This window comes from Pleurodeles waltl, chromosome 2_2 (genome assembly GCF_031143425.1).
Source record: "Pleurodeles waltl isolate 20211129_DDA chromosome 2_2, aPleWal1.hap1.20221129, whole genome shotgun sequence".
Lineage (NCBI taxonomy): Eukaryota > Metazoa > Chordata > Amphibia > Caudata > Salamandridae > Pleurodeles > Pleurodeles waltl.
The window spans coordinates 586,644,922-586,672,887 of NC_090439.1; the positions used below are offsets into that span (position 1 = coordinate 586,644,922).

Below are 27,966 nucleotides of genomic sequence, written 5' to 3' on the forward strand. Positions count from 1 at the left end.
TAACTATTTAGGATTAGGTTTTTGAGTTTAGATGCCGAAATGTAACTTGCGAGTGTTAGGAATCAGTGCGTAGGTTAGGATTGTGAGCGTGGGCTAGTCATAAGGGCTTTTGCTGGTGGCACAGAGAGAGGTGGATATAGTCTTAACGGTTTAGGCCTAGGTTTAGGATTAAGCATTTATTTAATTTCCCTTCCTCAGAGTTGCACTTTGTTACCCTGAGATTTCCTTGAAATACCATGGATTGCATATATTTAACTGTTTCTTCTCAGTTATAAATCTTTGTGTGCGTTTTTACAACCACGTGAAACTGCCCTCATTTGTCATATCTATCATATCTGCGCATTTACAACTCATCAGCATATGCTGAATCCACTGATACCCACTGCTTATTATGTGAAAGAATGAGTAAGGGGAAAATCATTTTGTTCAGAAGCCCGCGCCTGGCACTATCAAAGGTCAAGGCACTGAAAACCAAGACTGTGTAGTCCTGATTCCACCTCATGCCTCTGTAAGTCACGACCAGACACTCCCTGCCCATTTATCCCCATTCTCGCAAGTTTCTGTTTTCTACCTTAGTTACAGTTTTTATGTCTTTCTTTTCCTTCTTGCATGTTTTTTCTCTCTCTAGTTCTTAGTCAAAATCTGATAAGGAACATAAGTGCCAGTCCCCAAAAACGATTACCAGTAGGCCCCGCCTGCAACCCCAGCTCAAATTAAGCAGCTAATGAGGGAGATCATAAGAGGTTAGAGAGGGATGGTCCAGAAAAGAGAAATGAGAAAGTACTAAGGACTGGAAGACATAGAGTTAAACAGAAAACAAGAAGTGATATTTTGGGTTCCACATGAAAAAAACATAAAAAACACAGTCTGAAAAATATCAACTGCCAAAATATCGGCGATGCATAAACAACAAACAATTTCAATTGAATTTAAATTCCTAAATCCAGCCAAACTCATTTTCCCATCTATTGTAGCACTGTGCTAATTTACTATTCTAATTCCAGCCCCAGCATATTTAGAGCCAAGGGTCTGGTACTGAGTTTAGATGCCCATTAATTGTTTTGTATATTTGTATATCATGCATATTTAGTCAGTAGGTGTTTTTTAATCTGTTTTTACAGTCTGTTTTGTACATGCCACGATGTCTTGCTTTTTGCTTTTGTCTTCCTTACAAAGCTTTAAAATCTCTTGAAAGTGCTACCTATGGTAGACGGGCCGATAATAGGGAACAAATTGATCTACACGGCTGACACGGTGGATTGATGCAAGAGCCCAGGCTAATGGAGGAAAATTGGTCTGGAGTTAGAAATTCATTAAGATGGATAAAATAAAAAAAACATTACATTTTAATCAGCAAGTTTCCCTAAAGAAAGGAGTTTCTTCCATAAAACATATATTGATAAAGCCATAGGTCTGTGCTTTTTTATAAGTGCTTCTTCATTGAGTGTCTTATTTGTGAGTGTGGTTATGTAGGTGGGTGAGTAGGTAGGCTTGTGAATGAGTGAATGGGAGGTGGATGAATGAGGGTGTTTATGGACAAAAAGGTAGGTGACTGAGTGCCGGAACTGGTTAGTGAGAGCATAGATCCATGCATGGAAATATTGGGGGACATATAGGTGAAATTGTAATCGTGTGGATGGATGATGAGGGCAACAACGGTGAGGCACAGGCGTGAGTTACAGCCGTGTGGGGGTGGGGGGGGGGGTAGTAGCAGTGTGTGAGGAGCAAGGACAATTTTGAGGACATGGCCATTGTGGAGCACTGTATTGGGGAAGGTCTCTGTGCCGTCGAAGGTGCAGTCTATGGGGTTGAGCTTATGTGGGGGAGTTGAACTGTGCAGATTTCACCAGCAGTGTGTGCAAGGTAAGGTATACTCTCTGATCGGTGTGAGCAGGCCTGGATCTTTTGGGAGAGTTCAGCCTTTCTGTACCGTCTTCTCTGACGTCCACAGGAGCACCCAGGGCAGGCCTGCTGCCCTTGGAGAGGAGCAGGACCAGCAACAGAACTATATTTATTAATATTCAAAATGCATGCACATTCAATTATGCATGCAGTGGTGGAATTTTAAGACGAGTTGTGCTTCATTTTATTTCCCAGCCTAGTAACAATGCTGATGAAGCCTCCTCTCAACCAAACTGAGAGCAAACCTACCTTTGGTGACTTTCCATCCAGGACCCAGCACTGCTCAGCGTTGGAGGGAAATGGTATCTTAAGACCAGAGCTGTAAGGCAAGCATGCGTTACTTTTCAGGCGGTCTTGCCATTCACTTCCTGTAACGTCTTCATCAATGCACTGAAAAGGAGCCTCTTACCCTATGCAGACTAATTTCATTGTCGCACTACTGAAGTGGACAAAAGCTAGTACATAGGCGAAGCTCCACATCATGAATGACATTATATTCAATGGCAATTATAATTAACTAATAGCTGATGAATGATGGCTCACCGATATGCCAGATTCTCTTCTAACAACCAATGACCGAGGGTGAAGGGCCTTTTGCTTCTCTCTCAACAAAGCTTTCTCTGCAGTGCAGAACAAGCATTGGCAAAGCCAATAGGTCTCGCCTACGCAAGAGCTTTTGGCTTTGCCAGTGTGTTTGAGTTTAAACCTTTATTTCGACCACAACTGTGTTAGATTATTTACAACATGGGCTCCCTGGCCAGAACAAGGAATTCTTAGAAAATCATCAAAATATTAGCAGCATTTTAAGTATGAGGGGCGACGCCCTAACTGTTACACACCACCCCGAATTGTCAAATAAAAAGCCAATGCTACTTTGTTACATAATGTGTAAAATAATTTCATGGCATATCTATCAGAGCTGAAAAGGCTACAGTGCTACAGAAAAAATAAAAAAAGGTTAAAACAACAACAAACATTAGCACAAATTGTTGAAGACTCAAGAGATTGAAAGTACTCCAGGGCAGCCAGGGAGGAACGAATGCCTCACTTCCTAAGGATAGGGAGTAAATAGATTTTAGCCAGGTCCTGATAAAATTTACAAAAACAAAACAAAATGAAGCAGCCTTTGCCAATGTGTTTTAGCCATGTTGTTCACCAGTGTGGCTGCTGTTCAGCATGGCTAAAAGTGGCATAGAAGAGAGAGGTGTGGAATGTCATAGAGTGGAATGGCGAAGAGTGGAGTAGAGTGTTGTAGAGTGGAGTGGCAGAGAGTGTCACATATTGCAGTGGCATAGTGTGGCGTTGCATAGAGTGGCATACACTGGAGTGGCATAGTGTCGAGTGAACTGTTGTAGAGTGCAATTCTTAGAGTGTTGCAAAGTACAGAGATGTAGAGTGCAGAGTGGCACTGAATGCAGTGTCGTTGAATTAAGTGGCATAGATTAGAGTGGTGCATAACAGAGTGCAGTGGCTCAGAGTAGAGTGGCGCAGAGTAGAGTGCAGTGGCTTCAGTGCCTTGGCATACAGTGCAATGGCATAGGGTGTAGTGGTGTAGTGCAGAGTGTCGTTCAGTGGTGCGGAGTGGAGTGGCGTATAGGTGAGTGATGCAGAGGGCAGTGGCACAGAATAGAGTTGAGTGTCATAGAGCGCTGAGTAGAGTTGAGTGGCATAGAGTACAGTGATGTAGAGTAGAATACCATAGAGTGGGGCACAGTAGAGTATAGTGGCATAGAGTGCAGTGACGCAGAGTGAAGAAGTGCAGAGTAGAGGGCCGTAGAGTTCCGTGGCAGAGAGTGCAGTGTTGCAGAGTAGAGTGTCAGAGTGCAGTGGTGTAAAAAGAAGTAGAGTGGCGTAGAGATCAGTGGCGTAGAGTACAATAATGGAGCGTAGAGTGTGGTGGCATAGAGTGCAGTTGTGTAGAGTGCTCTTAACCACTACACTGTACGCCATTGGAGAGTGGCATAGAGTGCAGTGACATAGAGTGGAGTAGAATGGTGTAGAGTGCAGTGGTGTACAATAGATTGTTTCAGAGTAGAGTGAAGTGGTGTAGAGTGCAGTGGCATAGAGTGTAGTGGTGTTGAGTAGATTAGAATGGCGTACAGTGGATTGGAATAGAGTGCAGGGGCAAAGAGTTGAGTGTTGCAGAGTAAAGTGTATTGGCGTAGGGTGTATTGGCATTGAGTGCAGTGGCATACAGTGCAGTATTGCAGAGTAGTGTAGCATACAGTGGCATAGAGTGGAATTAGATTGGTGTGGCCTAGACTGGAGTGGTGTAGAAAGCAGTGGCAATGAGTGCAGTAGTGTAGAATGGTGAAGAATGCATTAGCATAGAGTGGAGTGGTACAGGGTAAAGTGGAGAGGCATAGCGTGAAGTGGCGTAGATTGCAGTGGCATGGAGTCGGGTAAAGTGGAGTGGTGCAGTGTAGTGTGGAGTGGTGTGAAGTAGAGTGGAGTGGCATAGAGTGGAGTAATCATGGTGTGGTAGCACACTGGCATACCAGTCAACACATTTTCAATTGAAATGACCTTCACATTTGCACAGACATACAGTTTTACTAGTAAAACTATACAGTACACAGACGGAAATGTGTGGAAATTGCATCACCTAGTTTAATGATTTGTTTTGATCATATTGAAGTAGTTTCCAGCACACTTCAGAAATAACAAAAATGTGCTTTATTTGTGCGTTCATAATTCTGATATATTCTGAAATACTTACACAGTTCATTTAAATGTTGGTGTGTACAAAAAAAAAAACTCTTTCCTACCCCCAGTATCCAGCAAGATTGTCACATCAGTCCACTCCTCTTGAAGTCAGAGAAAGAAAAGTACAAGAGCTCCCTTGGAAGACAGCGCCTGACATTTGACCTTGGTCTTTGAATGCGTAGCAAATGTTCTAAGATAAGAACAAGATTTAAAGGCCTGTTAATAGAAAGCGAGTATGTGGAAGGATACAGAAAACACGGTTTAAGCAAAATGAGGAACAAACTGAACATGAAAAGCCTAAAGCAAATAAAGCCTGCAAATGGAAAGCTAGAAAGTCTGAGTTACAAACCAAAAATCAGCAAGCGGCATGCATTCCTAGGTCAGCTTTCTGAAAGTCCCCAAGATGTCTTTAGCAAACCAAACAGCTGTGCTGTCTGGTCGGCTTCAACCTAAAAAGGGAAGAGTTGGCCAGTGTTTCCAGAGACACTGATTGATTTGGTTATTCTCTCCATCTTTCTCTCAACGCCCTTGCTAGTTCTGTATCTTTCCTACCACGACATATTGTACCCTGCGTTGATCATGCACTTCGGAGTGACAGTGTTATTAAGGGCGTCAGCTGGCATTACCCTGACTTCCCTAATGGCAGGGTTTTCAAAGGGCAGTGACCTTTGTGGTTCAAGGTCAAGTGCTCTGGTGGGTGAAGGCACGGTGGTCTGAGTGCCCACTTTTGCCAGAACTAACAAAGGATGTTGCAGCTAGTCTCTTATCTCACTCTGCCTTGCCCAGGCACTGTGCTCAGTTAGCCGCACAGGTCCTAAGTCTTGTAGGGTCAGACAACAGCACGTGAATAGATTTGAACAAGATTACTTACAGGCTATAAACAACAGATATTTCAGCAGGGCACAATGTCAGTTACAGGATCCTTTAAACACAGCTGTGAAATACCACTACCACGCTTTGAATAATGTGTGCAGTAAGGAAGCTTTCCAGAGAGCCTAGTGTTAGCTTTTATCTTATTCCAAGCGACAAAGAACATCTCCTTGGTGGGAAGAGAAACAGTCTCATCTTTTTGAAGGTGCTCAGCCGACTCGGACACCATACACCAGGCTTTTAGATGACCTTTGCTCTTGTCTTCTGGCCAGGCTTTTGATAATGAGGAAAAAGTGTACATAAATGCGTCCACATAAAAATTATTTAAAGTGCCAGTACGGTTCAGTGTCTGGTATTACAAACAGGGAAATAAATACTTGATGGTATGCAAAAATGTCATTTAGACTACAATCTACTAACATGACCTACTGCTCCACAATTGTCTGAACATTTGCTGGATCATTTGGATCTAGTGATGGCTTCTTTGACAGAGGAAAAACAGCTGAAACTCTGAATGTAGCTGAGTGTATCTCTCTCTGTAGGGAGCCGTTGACTGTTATAAATAGACCTTCTGCTATCGAACTTTTAGATCTTCTCATGTAGTTTTGAGGCAAGAATGTGCACCAAGAGTAATGCAGACATAAAAAAAAGTTTGGGAGCTGTCTTTACTCCTGGATAATTATTTAGCTTCCATGATAAAGTTAATTGTGTGAGTATCTTTAACAATATCCTCATGGATGTTTGTAATTTCTTCCCTCCAGGGTTACAAGCTAAAGAGTTTCACAGCTCCTGGGTTGTAGTAAAGTTCCTAACATTATCTGACAAGACTGTAGGCTCTTCCCACGGACACTTAGCAAAGTTGTTAATGCATGCCTTTCTGATGGCTTTCTGATATTGTGTAGTCCACATTTCGCTCTATCATTTTAATCTAAAAACCTCAATTTTTCTCTTGGGTTTAGCTGGAACGTTTCCAAGGAGAAGTGAGGAGAGAGACATCTGTTTGGCACACCAGGCCTTTTGTGTCTAAAGGGTAAGCATTTAAGTGGAGTCTGTGTCCTACTTAATGGCCAGTTAAATGTGGGACCTCGCATAGGAGAGTGCAAAGGAATTTGTAAATAACTAGCTAAAAGCACACACTTTGCAAAGGACTTCTTATATATTTTAGTTGTTAATATTAAATCTTGGGTCTCCAAAGCAAGACAGCAGCCTTGATTGAGTAAACCACGAATGAGATGTGCCATGAATATTCAAACATTCTGCTACAGTCAAGTCACGGATGGAGCAGGCATAACATCAAGCTGCACACTTAAGCTACATATGCAGTCTGCAGGGAACATAGCTCAAGATAGAGAAGGGTTATTGCTCAGCGCACTCTGCCCAGTCCTTTGCGCTGCAGTCATTTTCACAGTTCCTGCCATCTACCTGGCCAGATGCCTTGCTCATCACTCAGTGGCTTTCATGTGAAGGCTTTCTCATAAGCCAACAATGGCAGTCTTGTGGAAGAATCAGAAGATTGTACCCATTTGCAATGTTGAGCCCTGTGCCCAGCCCTCTCCCTCACCTCAGCAAAGTGCTCTGAGGCTAGTAGTAGCAAAAAATGTAGTAGTGGATAGATGGCAATCTGCTCCATTAATCAAAACATGTATGCAATTTATGAATTTTTTGGTCTTCTTTTGCTATACTGCCCTAAATTATCGACCTCCGTTGTTCTTTTGCCAATCTCGCTTCCATCCGTGACTGATATACTACTGCTGAATTTACCTAAGACCAATAGAGTTGGAGAGACTGATCCATATGAAACTGTACTGCACTAACGACAGCGGGTAGGCAACAGAGGCGTGGAGACAGTCTCTACTGTTAAGACACTTCTCCAGTCTGTTTGCACTTGTCAGTGCTGTGATCAGTGCTGCATTGGGATTTCAAGGAGTGTTTGTGCCGGGCCCGGTCTGCACTCGTGGTCAGAGGGTGCAGTGTATGCTGGATTGTGATCTGCAGTGGGTTATTGTACTGTGAGAGACAGTGGTCAGTTGTGATGTAAAGGACTATAATGTACTGTTAGTAATGTAAGTTTACTCTCATTTCTTGTGCCGGCGTCTCCTGCCACCTTCACTGCTTTACGACAGAACAGAACATTGTCCATTAAGCAGCTTGTCAACAGATGGTTTAGCGTCACTTCTCTTCACTGGCTCCCCTTTACCTTTCCTATTTGTCTGATAGTCTTTTTAGCACTTGTTTTTAATGGACATTAGCCTCATTGTGAGTTGCCTTTTATACTGGGAAATTATGCTGCATCTGGTAAATATTTACCCTAAAGGTTAAATACTGAGGCTGCTGGGTGCAGTATTAACTGGGTGTAGTATTACACTCCCTATTCAGAGTCCATACCTCGTGGTTGGTGATCACCGAGTAAGACCTCATATTTTCATCCATTCTATGCAGCTGAAACATAATATGCAGTATATTTGCAGTGTAAATACCATCAGGTTTTACTTGTTATATTTTACAGCAAAACACATAGTCCCTCATTACGACCGCCGAAGCCGCGGGAGCCAATATACCACCAGTGCTGGCAGTATGCTTGGCCCCCTATTATGACATTTCCACTGGCCCAGCGGAAAAGTCACATCAACATTAAAGCTGGCTCATAATAGAGCCGGCGGCAATGTTGATGTGCAGGGGGTGCAGCAGCATCCGTCGCGCATTTCACTGCCCGTAATTCGGGCAGTAAAATGCACGATGGGGCTGTGCCTGGGGGCCCCTGCACTGCCCTTTCCAAGTGCATGGGAAGTGCAGTGACCCTCAGGGACACCCTGAGTCTCCCTTACCACCAGCCTTCACCACCATGGACAGACTGGTGGTTGGGGATTATGAACGCCTGGCGGTATAGTGGAGAGACCACGGTCATAATACGCTGGCGGAAGACCGCCAGCCTGTTGGCGGTGTTACCGCCAGCGTTCCTCCCACCGCCAGGGTTGTAATGAGGGCCATAGTGTTATCACACAACTTGTAATCCTGATTGCAAGTAAGCAGAGATGTGCAAAGCCATTTGGCAGTCTCAAAGCCTGAGATTCCCTAAATTAATGGCTTTGTGTCCTCTAAATGTTTTTTTTAAATGTACTAAACCCATTTAGTAATTCCCAAACAGGGTACTGACTCTCAATATGGGTTTAGAAATACTTTTCAAATTGCACTTTGGAAGAAGCCTGTTTAGGGTGCTCTTCCGAAATTGCATTTTGAAATCAATGATTTGCAACAGCAATTTCAGCCCTAAACCATTGATAAGTTACTGACTTCTCAAAGGAAGTTGACACCTGGGGACCCTTTCCCCTTTATGAATGTAAACAAATATGTGGGCGTGAGCACATATCCAACTCTTAAACATCTGTCATGTTTGTGACGGAGTAACCCATCTTCCAAACTCTAACTCAGAGCCCAAATCTCACTAATTTGTGTGTTTGAAGCCAATTATGTAGCAGGAGGGCCTTTGTCTCTTCACTATGTCTAATCAGTGGAGGTGGGTGGAAGATACTAAAGGGGTCTTCTTTTCCTGTGCACAGGTACACTCAAAGCAACCCCATTTATGTATATTTATTCGAAAACATGTTTTCTTAGTAAACATTTGGCTCAGGAAAGTCCTCCCATGCCTTGCTTCTACCCACTCAGAGGACTGCCCTGCTGCTTGAGGTCTGCCTTCCTACTTGATCCCTTGACTACCAGAGTGACTCCATGAGCTAGCTGGCTGGCCTCCTGTTCTGAGCTACAGGAACACAAAAAGCTCCCACAACCTTAAACCTGCACCTGGACCCTGCCTGAAGTAAGTCCTGCCTTCCAGGTGGTGCCTTCCCAGTCCTGGGCCCTTGGAAGTGGTGCTGTGCTAAGGGTGCCCAAAGAGCCAAAATCCAAAACTTGGGACACAGAAAGTTCTAAAAAGTAGTCTAAGAACCGGCAGGAGACTGGATCCTACTTGCTCGTTGACCCGCCCAAGGTGCATCCTTGGTTGGCTGGGTTTGATCATAGCTTCACTAGATTCTTCTCTGCAGCAACAAATCCTGTTTAGTGGCTCCTCTCTGGAATATCCAGACTAGTGGAGCCCTCATCGGCTACAGCCTGTAGCTTCGTCCTGCAGAAGGTTTTTGACTTCCAAAAAAGTAACAAGGTCCAAACCTAGAATTCTTCACCACAACTTTGTCCAAGGCCTCCCTGGCGATGATGCCTCCTCCTTGGACACTGCAGGCTGCCTTACCCCCTGAACTTTACATTGCAAGACATTTTTCTTCAAACGTTTTTGTAAGTCCGAAGATAAACAAGTCCACTTTTTGTAGCTAAACTGCGATCCATCGTGGTCGACTGTAACTTTTGACTTTGGTCAGGTCTTGTGTGACTAGATGCCTACAGTTGGCACTTGTATCTTTTAGGTGCTATTTTTCACAAAACATTTGTTTTGGTCTGTTTTTAGGAGTCGTGTTCGACAATACCTTTTGATTTTACTAAAATATGTATAATATACTTACATAAAGGGGCTTTCAGCCATCTCTCTTCATCTATTGGTCTGGTATTGTGTCATTCACATATTGGTTACGTTCACCACAGCATCGGGCAGTGGGTCAGCATACTTCAGCCGCTGGCTCACTTCAGTATGAATAACTGCATTTTGCTCTTTCACAAGGAGCAGATCCACACACAGTGTTGTTCCTTTCAGAGCCAGTGTTTTTGTTTTCACTTTATAATTATTACTTAATTGTTGCCTTAGCATTTAGATGCTGATGCGGGATGATTCTGATGTGAACACATGGTACATTCCATCTTTGTCAGATCCCATCTCCAGTCAGTGCTGTTGTAAATTCCTTTTAGATTGTTCTTTGTTTTTCTGGCTGATGCTGTTTCACTGCATAGCAGATTGTATCCATTTGAAACTGTTTTGTAGTAAGCTATTCCCTTTTTACTTTTTTCTTACTGTCCTTCTTTCCTTCTTTTCTGTCTTGCCTACTTTTTTCCTGCTTTCTTGCATTTTTGTCTGTGGATCTAAAAATTCTTTCTTTCTTTCTTTCTTTCTTTCTTTCTTTCTTTCTTTCTTTCTTTCTTTCACGCTTTCTCAGAGGCAAGAGGCTTGCAGCCAGTGCCAGACATATTGACTTCTTTAAATCTATGTTAACCAAGATCATTTGGTTTTAGTAAACTTCACTCATTGGTCTCTGGTTGGTGTTGTTCACATTTGTCTTCCACCCACTTCAGCATGCGTTAAGGCGCAGTGTGTCAGCCCACTACAGCCATTGGCTGACTTCCCTGCGAGTTATGGCATGCTGCCCTTTTGCAAGGAGCACAGCCACACACAAAGTAGTTCCCTTCAATGACATGCAGGAATATGGTAATGTGTGATTTTGAGACAAAAAAAAAACTTTTCTGCATGTAACCCATGACTTGTTTTAGATATAAGAAAGCCTGGCATATTCAAAAACAATAATGTTTTGCAAAAACCATGACAAAACAAAACAAGAAGTGCTAGAAGACTGATGCTAGGGTTGTGTTTCCCTTTATTACTGTTTGATATGCTGCACAAATACTTTACACATTGCCTCTAAGTTAAGCCTGACTGCTATTGTACCAAGCTGCCCTATGGTTAAGCACAGGCTAATTTAGTGACTTTTGTGGTTTGGGTCACTCTGACAGAGATTGTGGTTGTTGCTTGAAAAGGTACCCCCTCCCCACCACCACCACCATAAGGCCAGAGTTTCCTAGCGGCATACTGTCAATCTAGATCACACGCATGTTCACTGTGCAGTAGTTTCTATTCTTAGGTGTGCCCGGTCTTGACATCCTCATATATTAAAAAAATATATAAAGTAAATATAGATGTATGTGCATAGATGGGATTTGGGTCAGCCTCTTCATCCGTTGGTCTGTCATTCTTATCTTAGTTGTTCTTACAGCAGCAAACAGCTTTGGACAGTCGGTCAGCACTCTTTAGCCACTGGCTCTCTTGTGCTGTTAAGGATGGCATTTTCCCTGACTACATTTGCGCACTTGTCTAAAGGGAAGGCATCATCAGTGTCAGGCTGTTGGGACAGTACTTTCCTGTTCCATTGCTTTCCTATTTACATTCTTTATCCTTTTATTTTTTAGCATTGCTTCTGTTTTTAAACTGTCTCTTCAGTTTGCCGTATTTCAAAGCGAAGAGTACCTTTTTTGTCAGTAAGATTCATATTTTCCTGTGATGTTCACTAATAACAAAATGGTTTCTATACCTTTTCCAAGTGCACCTGCCTGTTCGTAAACACTAGTACCAATGTAGTAAAATATTTGCAGTTTACATTTGTCATTGCAAGCAAATTCCTATGTTCCGGCAGTGGCAAGGTACTTTTTTTGGCTTTTCATTTTTGTGTTACACGCTTGGTATAAAAAATATTTTTAACCATTTTAACCACGGTAATGGCTGTTGCTTTTGTCAATGCTTGCTAGATATGGAATGTGGCTTACCGTCATATGTTTTGTGAAGTTGCTAAAAGTTGACGCTATCCCGATTAAGCACACAACATCCAGACGTTTCGTATCATGATAGCACCTGTTGGTGTATACTGTACTTGTTTATCACATCCCCTCATATGATTTTCATATACCCTCTTTAAATGTTCATATCCTATAATGTTAATATATACCTCGTGTAAATTTTACTACCCCTTTCTTATAATTTGGTGTCTTAAAATATTTTTTACCGAATGATACCAGGAATATGTGCATAGCAGACAAAATAGCCCAATCATCTGAATCCTTGTTATATTTACGTATGAATTCAGCATATGATTATCATTTCTCCTTGTTGGATTATTAGGTACCCTCATATACCTCAAGACGCCTCCCTTTTGTTATAGCTACTGAAACATGCTTGGTTCATTTTTAATGCAGTTTAAGCTGGAGAGTCCATTTCAACCGTTTTTTTGTCACAAACAATGAACAGAAAGTAAATGTTTTCCTTTTCAATAAGAAAACTAGAAGCCAGCGATACAATTGAAAAGGGATTGTGCCCTCTGTAAATTGGTGTCTTTCTCAACCCAAAACTACACCTGGCCCTGTTTTGATTGGGTGGGTGACATGGAAGTCAAAAGAGAAAGAAAACATCCCATATTAATACAATACCTGTCAATACAAATAAACATTTTGTTTGCATTGCGAGTTGCAAAAATGTCCTATTTAATTACTGGACTGTGTCCAGAATATTAGGGTCCATCAAGTTAAGCCATGCCAGATCTCTTGTGGTGAAAAGCATTATTAAAGTGTTTGGTGGTAACTTCCCTTTCTTGGCCTGACTGCCAGCAATAGGCAAAAGGCAGTTCTAATATTCAACCCGAGCTCTTCCGTAATGTGCATTTTTGGTTTAAGGCCTACTTGAATGTTCACAGGGGCCAGAGAGGTTTTAAGGCAGATTCAAAATGGGCAATTGTCTGGGGCCCCACATTCCAAGGAGTCCCTGAGAAAGTGAACTTTCTCTCTGTCTCCCATCTGTCTGTTTCTCTTTCTCAACCTTTAACGTATTGTTATGTACTGGTTGGCATCACTGGGTTTATTTAACTTAACAGTAATTGGGCAAAAAATGCAAAGCTGTTCTGGACAGGGTCTCCTAAAATATTTCTTGCCCAAGCCCCCCAAATCCTTAAGATAACACTGAAAGATGCAAGAATGGCTGCCATTTAAGGAAAGGAGGTTAGGTTGCTTCTGCTCAGAAGCAAAGGCAACAACAAGAAATACTGTTTATTTTAAACTGTAATATTTATTGTGTTGCCTCTGGTCTGTAGCTGACACCAGGGGCGTAGCTTGTCCAGTGAGATTAAGTGGGTGTGAGCTTCAGATTTTTCAATAATCAGGCTGGCATATAATGTTTAAATGCAGTGTACGACAAGCAGGGTGCATGAGAGATGCCAAAGGGGCAGTGGAAAGGGAGAGGATGCGTATTGGTAGGAGCACTGAGAGAGAAAACACAATATTTTGTAAAATAACCTACATTTATGAAGACTTTTAAAATAGAGAGGGAGAATGTGTGTGTCCATTTTTGTCCGTGTGCATCTAAAAATTCCTGGTGAAACCCGACAGACAACTTGACTGTACGCGGCACGCGACTCAGCTGGGAGCGCCGCCTAGGGGTATGGAGTAGTGTTCCCGTTTAGCGTCTCATCTTCTGGCAGCAACAATTACACAGAAGCAGGCGGCAAGAGGAGCGCGTGGCTTTGTGATTAAATCCACCACAGGGAAGATGTTATCTGGTTTCAGAACACTTTGCTTAAGTCCGAGGTGCCTCATTACAAAAGAGCCTGAAATTGAGCTTCTCTTTTGCAGTCAGATTAGCTACAGAATGAATTTAATGTTTTATTTTACGAGCTTTTCAGAGCGTGGGGAAGGCCCAGAGGTGTTACAGCGCCTTCAGCGCTCAAACAATTCAGTAAAGCACCATATTTATAGTAAGCCATGAAAGATAAATTGCAGTCTGCAGAACTGGCAAAAGTAAATATGCATAGTAAAATGTGTTTTCAAATGCATTTGAAACTCCAACATAGATGATTCTTCCCTAAGCATCACAAACCCTAATCGTTAACCACTAAAGAACTGATAGACGCTCTTGCTTGTTGTGGAACTAGCCTCAGGTCCCAAAGGAGCACCACTGCTTTTGGGCCAGAGAATCACCAGGAATGTTCAGTGTCAGTGCCACGGGCTGCCCAAGGATGTAGTCTTAAACTTCAGCCCAGTCTCTTAAGGACACAGATGAAGGTTGTAAAGCCTTGGGGAATCTACCAACCCAGTATACCAGGCATGCAGCAGCATTACGAGCTGCCTTGAGAAGAAATAAAATTAGCTTTTGGAAGACTAGCTATAACTACCTTGTGTGAGAACAAATGGGATAATAGCAGGGATTCCTAGTTAACAAATGTAGGAATCACGCAATATATTGTAATATATCAAACAAACGCATAATATCAATGATGACAGCAACCAAGAAATTGCAAAAACATATGTTTAATGTTTCATTCTTCGGAATTAATGATCAGTGTTCATGTGATCACAGGGCTAAAAAAGCATTAGCTGAAAGTGTAAAAATTGGCAGTGAACCATACAAAGCCAGTGGGAATGGTACGAATATCCACTCAGTGTCCCAGTTTGAATGGACGGACTAATAATGAGCGACCAAGTCCCAAGGTCATCAGCAATGCTTTAACCTGGAATGATTATCAAGCCACCATCAAGGCTAAAAGAATTTGGAGCACACACCAAAAGATCAATTAAGTTTAGTCTTAGAACACAAATTATTAAGGATGGGTATACTGGAGCACCTCCACAAACACAAGGGCCAGTCATGGGACCCGTCAGTGTAGTTCAGTGTTTCCCACTTGGTAAAGTTTATGCATTGATGAGTAGTGCAACCAAAGCAGGGCGCCACAGTGCTAAGAGACCCTGAAAATGCATTCATTTTGATGTCAGCTTGGAATCTATTAGAAGGGACTCACATGAGATCAGCCACTGTTGAGCTGCAGTCAAGACGTTTGCAGCAGCTAAAAGGCAACAACAGTCTTACAAAGGAAAACAATGAGAATATTTCTCAGTGACTTTTTAATGCTGGCAGTATCCAGAACAAAGTTTAAGGGCCCTATCTAATCACCCAGTAGGGGGCTTCCTGTTGCAGGCAGTGTTTATCATTAAAAACTGGACAGGTAAATGAAGCCTTATGTAACACTGATGAAAACTCATTTGAAGGTTCAATGAAGCTCCTGTAATATCTATAGTCACAGTTTCCATCTTGGAGAACTACTTGGCAGAAGTGGACTCAAGTACAGCTCAACTGTACCATATGTTTGAATTAGTTAAGTATTTTTTCAACATGACAATATAGATTGTTATATGCTATTCTTTGCTTTGTGTTGTAAAGTATGTACATGTGTGAATCCCCGAGCCCTTTCAGGCCAGACCGCTGCAATGTCATCATTCAATGTTGGGCTTTTTTGACTTTGTGAAATAGTTGCTCGAGGTGGAGAGACACAAGAAGGTATTCTACTCGGACCCCAGAGGAGCCTTCTTTAATCTCATCCCAAGGTAGTCCTTTACTAAAAATCTACCAGGTACCCTCCAGGCTAATTATGAGATGTGTCCCTGTCTCTTGAATTAATGACCTGCTTGAGTAGAGCCAACACATATATTAATGTGACACTTTTTGTTGGGAGGCAGATCTTGTAATCAGAGAATTACAAATAAACCATTAGGAATAAGAGATTCTCCCAGACACCAAAAGATGAGGCAGAAGGTAGGACAATATGGATGAGCATGAGAACGTGGGTAATCATTTGCTCCCTCAGAAGTCCTGAGCAGCTCAGTTCTGGAGGAGATAGAAGGAACAAGCAGTATTTAGTCTCATTTAGTTCCAACCCAAGGGAAAGGTTATGGTTTAGGCAAGTGTGAGTTCATTCAGTGCACAGCACCACTTTGAATAAAAAGACTCTATCATTTGTTCTTAGGAATATTGACAACAATGCACACATTTTATAATTAATTTTTATGATTTTCCAATCAGGCTTCTAGGGGTGTATTTTATCTAATTAACTTTAGTAAGTTTAAAACTAAATGGTGTTTTAAGAATAGTCCTGCTGCTGATTCAAACGAATCAAGTTGAAGCCGTATATTATGCCCAAAAATTATAAATCTGCCGTGTCTTTGACTCATCTTCTAATATTTGAAAGTGTCTCTGAAGAAAACTCATTGTACAGATGATATGGGCTACCAAGTGGAACCAATGGTGTTTTAAAAATATCTGCTGTTCTGAATGGACTAATATCTTCCAGTTAACCCTGTATCTGTTGACCATGTTTACGCCTGCCGTTTCGAAGAATTGAACTGCTGCTCATCCCTTTGTACTCTTTGAGATGTTGGAGAAAATCATAAGGAATCTCACTTGTCAGAAACCTGTACAAAGTAAAGAGACATCCATGGGTAATATATTCTAAAGGGAGAATGCATTGAATGTGCTAATTGGCTTGTAATTCCTAGTGAAATTAAAAATATTGTTTTATACATAGTATTTAGTTCCTTAATAAATTTAATGGTACATATCTAAATCCTTGTGTGGACAGTAATTCTTATGAATTGCTATATTTAATCATTGGTTCTGCGGGCGTGTGACTGTCTCTCATGCTTAGTGCTGAGAAGATATGACAGAGTAAAGGCACAGGCATGTGCATATATATTTTGGTTGTAATGAGTATGCAATGTGAAAAAACCTGAAGCGTAATTATTTCCCAGTATAAAGTTGCACATTAAGCATTACGGGCCTGAGGCACAAAAGCTTTTTTTCTATTCTATGTCAATGGGTAAATGAGTTAGTAAACTTGGGTCTATAGTTTTACAACAAACAATTCAGGTTGTTTAATCCTTGTTATAGAAAGATTACTAAAGTGAAACACATTCTCTTGAATTACCAACAACACTAAGATTACACTATATGTAGGCAGGAAGAAAGTGTTACTACTATTGTGGGCTCTACTATTGTAATCACTTTAAATAAGGCACTACCACAGAGGTTAGCTTATCTTGGTTGATTCTCAGACATGAGCCTATTGGTAATGTCAAGGCAGTGCCCCGTGTTTCATATCTTGAATTTGCAACTCTTGGAAATGCAAATTACTAATCAACATATTGATGATTGGAGATACCCAGCTGGTTTTCTAGGGTCTATAGCGCCTCTCTGTACAAATGAACAACAGGCCCGATAAAATGGGAGATACCCATCTGGTTGACTAGGGTCCACAGTGCCTCCCTGTACAAGTGGACCGAAAAACCATTAGCAGTCTCCCAATAACATTCCGACCAGCGAGGGAAAAGTGAATGTAATTTAAGCCCACTACCACATTAAAGCACACAGGTAGGACCACCATCTTCCAACTTGTGACCCTCCCAGATGCTGCTTCGTCCATTATAAGCTACCTTTCTTTCCCAAATCTGACAAGTAATATGTAACTACCGCTGCTAGTGCCACCATAAGGCTCCCAGACAATTTCAGTCACCAATAAATTAAACAGTTGCAGCCTGGTTAACCTATGCCCTGCAGCTGTCTCCAGCACATACTAATCTATATTGAGATAAGGTACCAAACCTCACCCAAAGGTCTTGGCACAACCAGTGCTCTGGAAACCTTTCTTGCTACCAGACATTCAACCAGACTGAGATGATCCTCTGCCACGTACCATCAGGCCTGGGAACCAGCCATTGAGCTCTGTCAGCAGCTCCAGAAATGCAGAGCAGCAGCTAATAAATGATCAACATTTTCCACGCCATCAGAACACAAACCTGCTGTGTCACCAACAAATCGGTTCTGTTGGTCTCTTCAACAGAACTAAGAATTCATAGCAGAAGGTGTGTACAGATAGAAATGCAGGCCGATAAGTACGGAAGAAAGACAACCAGACATACTTCCTCCCAAACTGCTAATCAATGGTAAATGGATGTCCAAACAGGAGATAACAAAACCTCTAGCCTTAGTCCCCAAAAACACCTTGCTCTTTCAATATCATTTGCTCGAATTTCTGAAGTGCTGTGGGATCCGTTGCACCACAGCATTCCTCCATCCTTGCAAATAATAGCCTTGAATTGATATGTGCCTATTCAGGCATTACAGTCGGAAACTGTTTCTAATGCCCACTTGACTTGTCAGCCACAGTCTTTATTAATACTGTACAAAATACACATTATGCTTCTTTCTTTTTTATATCTTTATTGGTTTTACAATAATTACATTTTTACTTTGAATAATCTCAGTGCGGTGAAACAGTAGTGATTATATGACAACCTACAGTAAATACAATCCGTTTTAAGAGTTGTTGGACCATGTAGCACCCTCTTCCCCTATACCCTCATCAGACCTTGCCAATAAATGATCATTGACAGTTGGACACTGGCTGCTATATATTCATTGGCTGCTTGTACAATTACTAATATTCCAGCATTACATTTAAAAGGTTGACATAGCACAGTTAAGGCACAGATCTCAGTGAACAGGATTCCACATTTTGCTAGAATCTATGAACATTTTGTACTATGTTCACCTCTGGTGGCTTTCATTGTTTTTACCTGTCATAATTAGTAACATTATTTCTTATGTGTTCATATCAAGCAACTCACTCAACAAGTTTTGTATGTTAGTCAGTTGATTCTCCTTCGGCTTCCACCCACTTCAGCCTCCCAGAAAAGCAGTCCTTCGACAGGGTGGATATGAGGTTTTCCAAGCTATTGCAATTTTACACATCAACAGTAGCAATCATAGGTCTTTAATCTAGACTCCAATTTGGCTTATCTGGGTCTGCTTCGGAGACCCATGATACACCTCTGGGTTTTGCGCTCCAGTTCTGCCAGTGATATCTGATAACAAGTCAGTGATCCTCTACTATAAGTTCCTTAACTGAGAACAACCCCAGAACATATGTATTAAGACTGTATTGGTGCTGCACACCTTGAACAAATATCTCTTACTTCTGGGTATATTTTGTGCAGCATATCTGGTGCCAGAAACACCCTGTGGAGAATTTTAAATTGAATGAACTTAAACATTCCTGGAATAATTTCCATGGTGTCCAAGAATCTTCATCCATTAATTGGCCGTACATTGTTTATTCAAGTCAATGACCCATTTGTCTCGCAACACTAATATTTCAGTTTTTTCAGTAATACCGCAGTAGAACCTTAGTATCCACACACCAAAGAGCCACCCACTGCAATTGGTAAGCAATTTTATATTCACTTTCAAGGTCTGAAATATTAAGACCACTCTCTCATGTGCGCAGTTGTAGTTTTCAGCGTGCAATTTTGTTTTCACCACCATCCCATATTAACTCTAAAAGTAAAGCACTTAAGGTTTTAAAAGTCTGTTTAGGGACAATTTTCGTTACATCTGTAAAAAAAAAAAGCCTGGTCAGAAGTGTCATTTCGGAAATAACAATTGCGCTCATTACTGATTACAGAAGTTTGTTTCATCATTCAATGTATGTTGTAATATTCATAATGGTGTTTCCGAGATTGCCCTCCACAGTAGTTTCATCTTCAATATTTGCACACCGAGCTATTTCAGTTTAGTTACAGCCCACTGCGTAGGCACAGCAGGAGGATGGGATACATCTACCTCTTCATGAAGAGGGAACAGACACTTCTTGTGGTTGAGTTTAATCCTAGAGACTTGGCCAAATCAGTCTAACTGCACAAGAAGCTTCATCAGCTGCTGGATTATTAATGTATAGGAGGTCATTGTCACATATAGCAAGATCGCATGCTTATGACCACATATTGTTATTCCTCTGTTTACCATCTCCTGTGTACTTCCCACACCTCTAAGATTATTCTTCCATTGTGGACCCGGGTTGATGCCTTGCACCACAGCACTATTTTTTCAATCTATGCAGGTGAACTTTAAGTGCAGCTGAAGTACTTTCCACTTTATCCATCTCTTTCAGGCTCACTTCCAAGAATGACTTCCTCACATTTTGATTCTTTGACTGGTCTTCAGCTACAAAGCCTACGAATATGAAGTCGTGCCTACCCTTCTCTTGCACTTTTTCCACCATTACGTTGCTGCTGTAGTATTCGGCTACTTTTATCATTTGGCTAAGCCTTCACTACAGCCAGTTAGAATGCGGGACTCATCTCAGGATCATTTTTCTACCAAGCCTACGTAACTCCTGCCCTCCAGGCCTCCTCTATAGTGGCCGCCCATGTGTCCAAATCAGCATCAGTCCTGATTAAACCCATGCACACTTATTGTTTCAGGAGTTTCCTCTGTTCACCAAGGGCTGTTGGTCATCTGCATTCAGGGGATAAAAACATGCATCGCTCACTAAAAGCATCCTGCCCCTGGAATGTCATTGATTCATTAGCCCACATTTTACCTCTGCGAAGGCTCTACCATCGCTCTTTTTTCAACAACTGCAGGATCACCATCCTTTTGGGCAGCACTAGTCAAGCCACTCAGAGTCGGTTCGCAGTCCGCAACACCTCGTATGGATTACCTGGATGCCAAGGGTCTTGGTTGGCAGCCATCACAGTTGCCATCAGGTGTTGATGGTGTCTATATGTGCTTGTAATGCATCAGAAATGCATGTTCTTCACTTGGCACACATTTGCCAATTCTGCACCTTCTGTTTGTAGTGCTTTGTGGAGTAGTATGCTGACGGCGGCTGCGAGGAGGTGTGAACTGACAACTGGCACAGCATCAAGTTATTCCTCCTTTATGACCCAAAATAATGCAAGCTGTGCAGCTGTATCTCAGAATACGCAATTGACCAGAGGGAAATGATGGTGTAGAGTTTAAATGTATCTTTGTTCGTGAAATATGGATTTGTCATGTAGTCGAAATGATTATAGCATGAAAATGAAAGTCAGGTCTATTTTATTGCCTTTGTACTACATTGTTATTGTTAGTTATCACTGCTGTGTGTGTTTTTTTCCGTTTTCGACCTTAGGGGGTGACTTTTATGAGACATGAATTACAGGCTCTTTGTCAAAACGCTTAGAGTTAGTAAACATTGATCACATTGAGTGTTTGATTGGCGTCTGGGGATATTAAAATTAACAGGCAGATGGTGGCAGCCCACTAAACCTTGCAAGGGAGTCTGCAAATCACATATTTCCCAGACTTTGACTCATGGCACTAATCAAGTGTCAGTCAGTTTATTATCTAGAGCCGCGCCTTCAGGTCCCGGTTTACACCGAAGTGTATTTATTTCTTGTTTTGCAAATGTCAGGCGACCTGCTTTGCAAGTAAATCAGTTTTTGAAAAAGCTCAAGCTGGAGGCCTTGTTTCTAATTATGGAAAAAACGGTATCGTGCGTTTTTTTACTCTACACGGTAGCTTCCGCCAGCCTGCACTTCCGCTATCCGGCACTTCCTCCTTTGACAACCAACGTTTCTTTCCTTAGCAGCCGGCGGCTCTCCTTAGAATACTGTGTTCTGTGACAGATAACTTAAATTCGCACAGGTTCTCTTCAGGTTTTTGCCGATCAGCAGGGGTTAAACGGACATTCTTAGCAACCGAATGGTGCTGATGCAATCAATAAGTTAACGGAGACTTCAGAGTAACTCGCACACAGGTGCTATCGCTGTGTTATTCTCGTTAAAAATGCCACAGAGCCTTCCAATTTAGAAATCGGAGGAACTGTTTTTTTCCTGATCTCCCCCAATAAATTGGTATGGTTATTTGTAAAGCACTTGCAGGTGCAGTTGTGGGGTTTTATGACTAGGGTGACCACCTGGCAAGGAGTCAAATTCAGGACAGTGGCAGTAGAAATTCAGGACAAAAGGTTGAAGTTCAGGACAAAAAGTAATTTTTATGGACACACGTGAAGATATTTGATTATTTGCATATAAATGGGCAGATTTCAAGATGAGAAAACTAGCAACATATACCTTCTAAGCAGAATTGGCAGCCGACATAAGAGTCAGTTTTCACAATTCTACCCTGGTACCATGAATGATAATGCCAGAAGCAGCACTCTGTTGCTGAACATAGGCTTAGAGTTCACAGGTAGCAGCAATACTAGAAAGTGTGAAAAAGAGAGGAAAGTGATGGTGACAAAGGAGGAAAGGGCTATATACTGAGAGGAAGAGTCAGAAATTTTGAACACTGAGAGTGAACAGGTGGGAGAAGATTAAAGCAAGTGAGGATTAGGCCTGGGCGGAGTTCACAGAGTCCGACTCCACGGAATTTCTCGGAGTTGAAAAAAAACTCTCTGGAATTCCACGGAGGCAGAGTTCTGTGACCCGCAGAGTCCTAAATGCACCGACAATGGAAGCGCTAAGAAGGGTTGGTCCTGGTCAGCCAGGCCTGACCCTGCTTAGTGCTTCCGAGATTGGGTGCTTTCAGGAGAGGGCCGTAGGCAGTGAAAGATGCAGTTTCAGGCCTCTTGTGCACCGGCCTGCCCCGTGTGCAGTGCGAAAGCACCAGTTTCAGTCCTTGTTTGTGTACCAGTGTGCACAAACAACGAAAAAGAGACAAGGACTTACCTGGGTCTTCCAGGGGGTCCTCCTATCCTCGTCGTCGGCGACGAGTCTGCAGCGGCTGCCTCCTTCTGGCCTCTGCTCCACTGTGCGCTGTAGTCCAGTTATGGGCTGCACAGTGCAAGCGCAGACTCTGCTTGCGCTGTGCAGCCCATAACTGGGCTGCAGTGCGCACCTGGTGTGCTTCGCTCCACTGGCGGGGCTAGCAGAATTTTTAGACTAACTCCGTGCTCCAAGTGGAGCGCGGATTTCCAAAAACTCCGTTAGCTCTGCCTGCAGAGAAGAGCTCCCGCACACCCCTAGTGCAGTTCTGCAAGCTGACAGAAAGAGCAGATGGTGATAAGAGAAAAAAAGACAGAAGATGGGGCAGAGAAAGGAGTAAAAAAACAGATACAAAAAAATGCAGAGGGTGACTGAAAAGAGAGCAAAAGGAAGCGGTGGCATATGCAAGGGAGAGAAAACTGAGAGAAAACGTGTGGGGGAGTGTGAGTGGCAGAGATGAATGGCAAGTTAAGAGAGAGGAGGGAAGGAGCGATAAAAGAGAACTAAGAAATGAAGCGGTTGAATAGGGAATGAATAGAGAGATGATGTGAGTGTTGACTTTGTAAATTGCATGTCAGACCTTCCATTCCCATTTCCAATGCACCATATCTTTGAAAATATGGTGCTACTCTGCTATTTAACGCAACACAACACAACACAACACAACACAACACAGCAACTTCACTTACTGTGATGTTTGAAATGTTAGTAAATATCTCCCTCAAAGATTTGACACAGATGTCCAGATTTGCCTTAGACCTTGTACAGTGCTCTGCTGCCTTTTGGCTAGGGTCCTACTACAGAAACGACTGGTACATTTAGACAGAAAATCAACATTTGTTAAGAAAAGGTTATTTTTCAAAGAATGAGTTGGAAATTCATCCACGGTTCCAGCCTAGAACATTTGTCTGGCAGGTTACAGTGTGGGACTAGAAGATTCGTAGACTAGAGCACTTTGGTCATGATTGTGTGCTTTTCTACTTGTGCTCTTCATTATCCACTAACTGGAAATGTTTAAATAAAATCTTTACTGAAACACGGATTATGATCAAATTAAATTCTACCGTTCATAGCGCCTTCCTACGAGTCCCTTCCCTCAATCAGCTGCAGGATCACCGCACAGGCTGCAGGAATGATATCTATGTTCCTGACAGAGCTGGCTTTAATGCTGGTGCCAGATGGTGTAAGAATATTTGTTGTGTACCCAAGACCACCTCCTCCGAGGACTCAATCAGTGCCACCCTCCATGGCTGACCCTGTCCACTACATAGAGCCGCTGTCATGTGTATTTAATTCCTTTAATAGGCCTACCCATTCCAAGTATGCAGGGGAGAAGGGGGTGCCAGAGTGAGTTATATGACACACATATGATACAGAGACAATGGTGTGTAAGTGTGTAAACCAGTGTATAGGAAATGTTACTTAAGACAATAGGCACTGGAATTGTGCAATGTGGCAATTTTTGCATAATTATAGATTTGCCACATTTGCCAAACAATCCATCACCTGCTGCATTTTGTGCAGAGTTTAGCTCAAACAGTTCAAGAGTTACTAAAATGGAGCAACACATATTTCTGCGCATTGGTAGGCCCTTTGCAAAGGTTGACTGGTCACCTTTCTGTTTGCTTATAGCTATATGTGGGTGTTAAACTGGTACTAATGAGGTGCAACCAATACCTAGACAGTGTTACTATGTTTAAAAATGACAAAATAACTATGCTGCATAATTTAGCTTTTTTGTCACATAATTTACTCAACACAGCTGCATAATTTAGCCCTCCCCTGCAGCATAATTCCAGTGGCCCGGTTTAGGACAATGAGGACTACAACATATAGGAGCCAAGTCATCCATACTGGATGGCATTATATGTTGAGTGCTTAGTCTGGAGAAATACAAATGCGAGATATAGAACATAGCATAGCTGTTGTTTTTTTATTATTATCCAAAGGAACCCTATTTAGCAACCTTAGAATAATAAAAGATTAGAAAAAAACAAGGTTGTAAACCCATGCCTTGCAGGTTCCATGCTGCTATTTGATTCTGGTTCACAGCCAGGGCAATTGGAATTATGCAGCAGAAGGCCAAATTATGCAGCAGGTTTGACTAAATAATGAGGGAAGAAAAAGCAAATTATGTGGTGTAATGAGGCATATTTTGTGTAAGTATTACTTAGTTATTTTACTGATTTTTACACTTTCTAAAACTTTCAGGGCATAGAGTGCACCTCATAAGTACTGGTTTAATACTCACCTTTATTAATTAGCAAGACAAAACTGACCAGTCAACGTTTGCAAAGGACGCTCTGCTGTGCGGCAACACGTGTTGCTGCATTTTTAGTAACTTCTGAACTATTTGAGTTAGAAAGAAAATCTTTTTTAGTTAAAATCTGCTGATTATGCCGCAGATAATGGATTATGTGGCAAATCCATAACTGTTAAAAAAACTGCAGCAGCACAAACACAGAATTCCAGTGGCCATGTTCATAGCTCACTTTGCTTCATTAAGAATGTATCTTATTAACGTCAATTAACAAAAGTATCTCTGTGACAAAAACAGTAAACCACTGAACTGTCTACATAAACAAACAATTTTTGATCTGCGTGTTAGATATTGTGTTTTCCTGGAGGAACACTATCCCTCTGCGATACTTTCAGATGAGTCAAAACTCGGACTAGGCAAAAGCTCTGATCTCTCCATTGATCACCAGAGTTAAATAACTGACACAACCCCTGAAGACTGTGTCTTTAACCCTGCAAGAATTGTGAAAATGCAATTCTCCCCCAGAACTTGGCCCGGGGTGCGGATGCATTGCCCTAGGCCAGCCAGGAGAAAACCCAGCACATGATGTCTCCACAGAGAGACCCATTATCATTCTGTCTCTGACAACGGGCAGGCAAACAGAATGACAGTGGGCGATCACAGTCTATCTCAGATTTGGGAGGGGCTGCTGCAGGCCCTTGAGTTTCACAGGAGCGCGAGGTGGTCCCCTGTCCAGAATTATAGAACAAAAGGTGTCCTTGAGAGGGCTCTTCATGGACAATGGATGTGAGGCCCAGATAATGGACGATCCGTGAAATTTACGGACAGGTGGTCACTCCATTTATGACTCCAATGACACTTATTTTCTTTGACTAATCAAAGGCATGAGCGAACCCTGCCCAGCTTTAAATGTGTGATGTATAATTCAGACAAAATCTCACTGTCAGGTCAGTTCACACTTCATCCCTCTTCCTTACCATAGCCCCTGACATCGGAGGAGGATCATTCCTGAGACAGGCACACATTGATGTTTGTCAGTCATGTCAAAGAAAGAAACCTTAAGAACTGGAAGGCTGTAGGAAGTTGGCTCTGTATGTGCTATTTCAAAGTAAGGAATAGCATGCACAGAGTCCAAGGGTTCCCCTTAGAGGTAAAATAGTGGTAAAAATAGATAATACTAATGCTCTATTTTGTGGTAGTGTGGTCGAGCAGTAGGCTTATCCAAGGAGTAGTGTTAAGCATTTGTTGTACATACACATAGACAATAAATGAGGTACACACACTCAGAGACAAATCCAGCCAATAGGTTTTTGTATAGAAAAATATCTTTTCTTAGTTTATTTTAAGAACCACAGGTTCAAATTCTACATGTAATATCTCATTCGAAAGGTATTGCAGGTAAGTACTTTAGGAACTTCAAATCATCAAAATTGCATGTATACTTTTCAAGTTATTCACAAATAGCTGTTTTAAAAGTGGACACTTAGTGCAATTTTCACAGTTCCTAGGGGAGGTAAGTATTTGTTAGGTTAACCAGGTAAGTAAGACACTTACAGGGCTTAGTTCTTGATCCAAGGTAGCCCACCGTTGGGGGTTCAGAGCAACCCCAAAGTCACCACACCAGCAGCTCAGGGCCGGTCAGGTGCAGAGTTCAAAGTGGTGCCCAAAACACATAGGCTAGAATGGAGAGAAGGGGGTGCCCCGGTTCCGGTCTGCTTGCAGGTAAGTACCCGCGTCTTCGGAGGGCAGACCAGGGGGGTTTTGTAGGGCACCGGGGGGGACACAAGTCCACACAGAAATTTCACCCTCAGCAGCGCGGGGGCGGCCGGGTGCAGTGTAGAAACAGGCGTCGGGTTCGCAATGTTAGTCTATGAGAGATCTCGGGATCTCTTCAGCGCTGCAGGCAGGCAAGGGGGGGATTCCTCGGGGAAACCTCCACTTGGGCAAGGGAGAGGGACTCCTGGGGGTCACTTCTCCAGTGAAAGTCCGGTCCTTCAGGTCCTGGGGGCTGCGGGTGCAGGGTCTCTCCCAGGCGTCGGGACTTTGGATTCAAAGAGTCGCGGTCAGGGGAAGCCTCGGGATTCCCTCTGCAGGCGGCGCTGTGGGGGCTCAGGGGGGACAGGTTTTGGTACTCACAGTCTTAGAGTAGTCCTGGGGTCCCTCCTGAGGTGTTGGATCGCCACCAGCCGAGTCGGGGTCGCCGGGTGCAGTGTTGCAAGTCTCACGCCTCTTGCGGGGAGCTTGCAGGGTTCTTTAAAGCTGCTGGAAACAAAGTTGCAGCTTTTCTTGGAGCAGGTCCGCTGTCCTCGGGAGTTTCTTGTCTTTTCGAAGCAGGGGCAGTCCTCAGAGGATGTCGAGGTCGCTGGTCCCTTTGGAAGGCGTCGCTGGAGCAGGATCTTTGGAAGGCAGGAGACAGGCCGGTGAGTTTCTGGAGCCAAGGCAGTTGTCGTCTTCTGGTCTTCCTCTGCAGGGGTTTTCAGCTAGGCAGTCCTTCTTCTTGTAGTTGCAGGAATCTAATTTTCTAGGGTTCAGGGTAGCCCTTAAATACTAAATTTAAGGGCGTGTTTAGGTCTGGGGGGTTAGTAGCCAATGGCTACTAGCCCTGAGGGTGGGTACACCCTCTTTGTGCCTCCTCCCAAGGGGAGGGGGTCACAATCCTAACCCTATTGGGGGAATCCTCCATCTGCAAGATGGAGGATTTCTAAAAGTTAGAGTCACTTCAGCTCAGGACACCTTAGGGGCTGTCCTGACTGGCCAGTGACTCCTCCTTGTTTTTCTCATTATTTTCTCCGGCCTTGCCGCCAAAAGTGGGGCCTGGCCGGAGGGGGCGGGCAACTCCACTAGCTGGAGTGTCCTGCTGGGTTGGCACAAAGGAGGTGAGCCTTTGAGGCTCACCGCCAGGTGTGACAATTCCTGCCTGGGGGAGGTGTTAGCATCTCCACCCAGTGCAGGCTTTGTTACTGGCCTCAGAGTGACAAAGGCACTCTCCCCATGGGGCCAGCAACATGTCTCGGTTTGTGGCAGGCTGCTAAAACTAGTCAGCCTACACAGATAGTCGGTTAAGTTTCAGGGGGCACCTCTAAGGTGCTCTCTGGGGTGTATTTTACAATAAAATGTACACTGGTATCAGTGTGCATTTATTGTGCTGAGAAGTTTGATACCAAACTTCCCAGTTTTCA

The 27,966-nt window shown here is 42.8% G+C and overlaps 1 protein-coding gene across 4 annotated transcripts in view; it reads left to right on the forward strand.

Annotated features, from left to right (window-relative positions):
* Nucleotides 1–27,966, forward strand: part of MAPRE2 (microtubule associated protein RP/EB family member 2) — a 663,286-nt gene that overhangs the window by 94,665 nt on the left and 540,655 nt on the right. For 3 of the 4 annotated variants that reach the window (XM_069220123.1, XM_069220126.1, XM_069220124.1), the window contains one exon: nucleotides 6,438–6,508. The exons of the other annotated variant lie outside the window; for it this stretch is intronic. The gene's annotated coding sequence lies outside the window, so the exon portion shown is untranslated. The remainder of the gene's footprint in view (nucleotides 1–6,437; nucleotides 6,509–27,966) is intronic. 4 annotated transcript variants of the gene reach the window in all.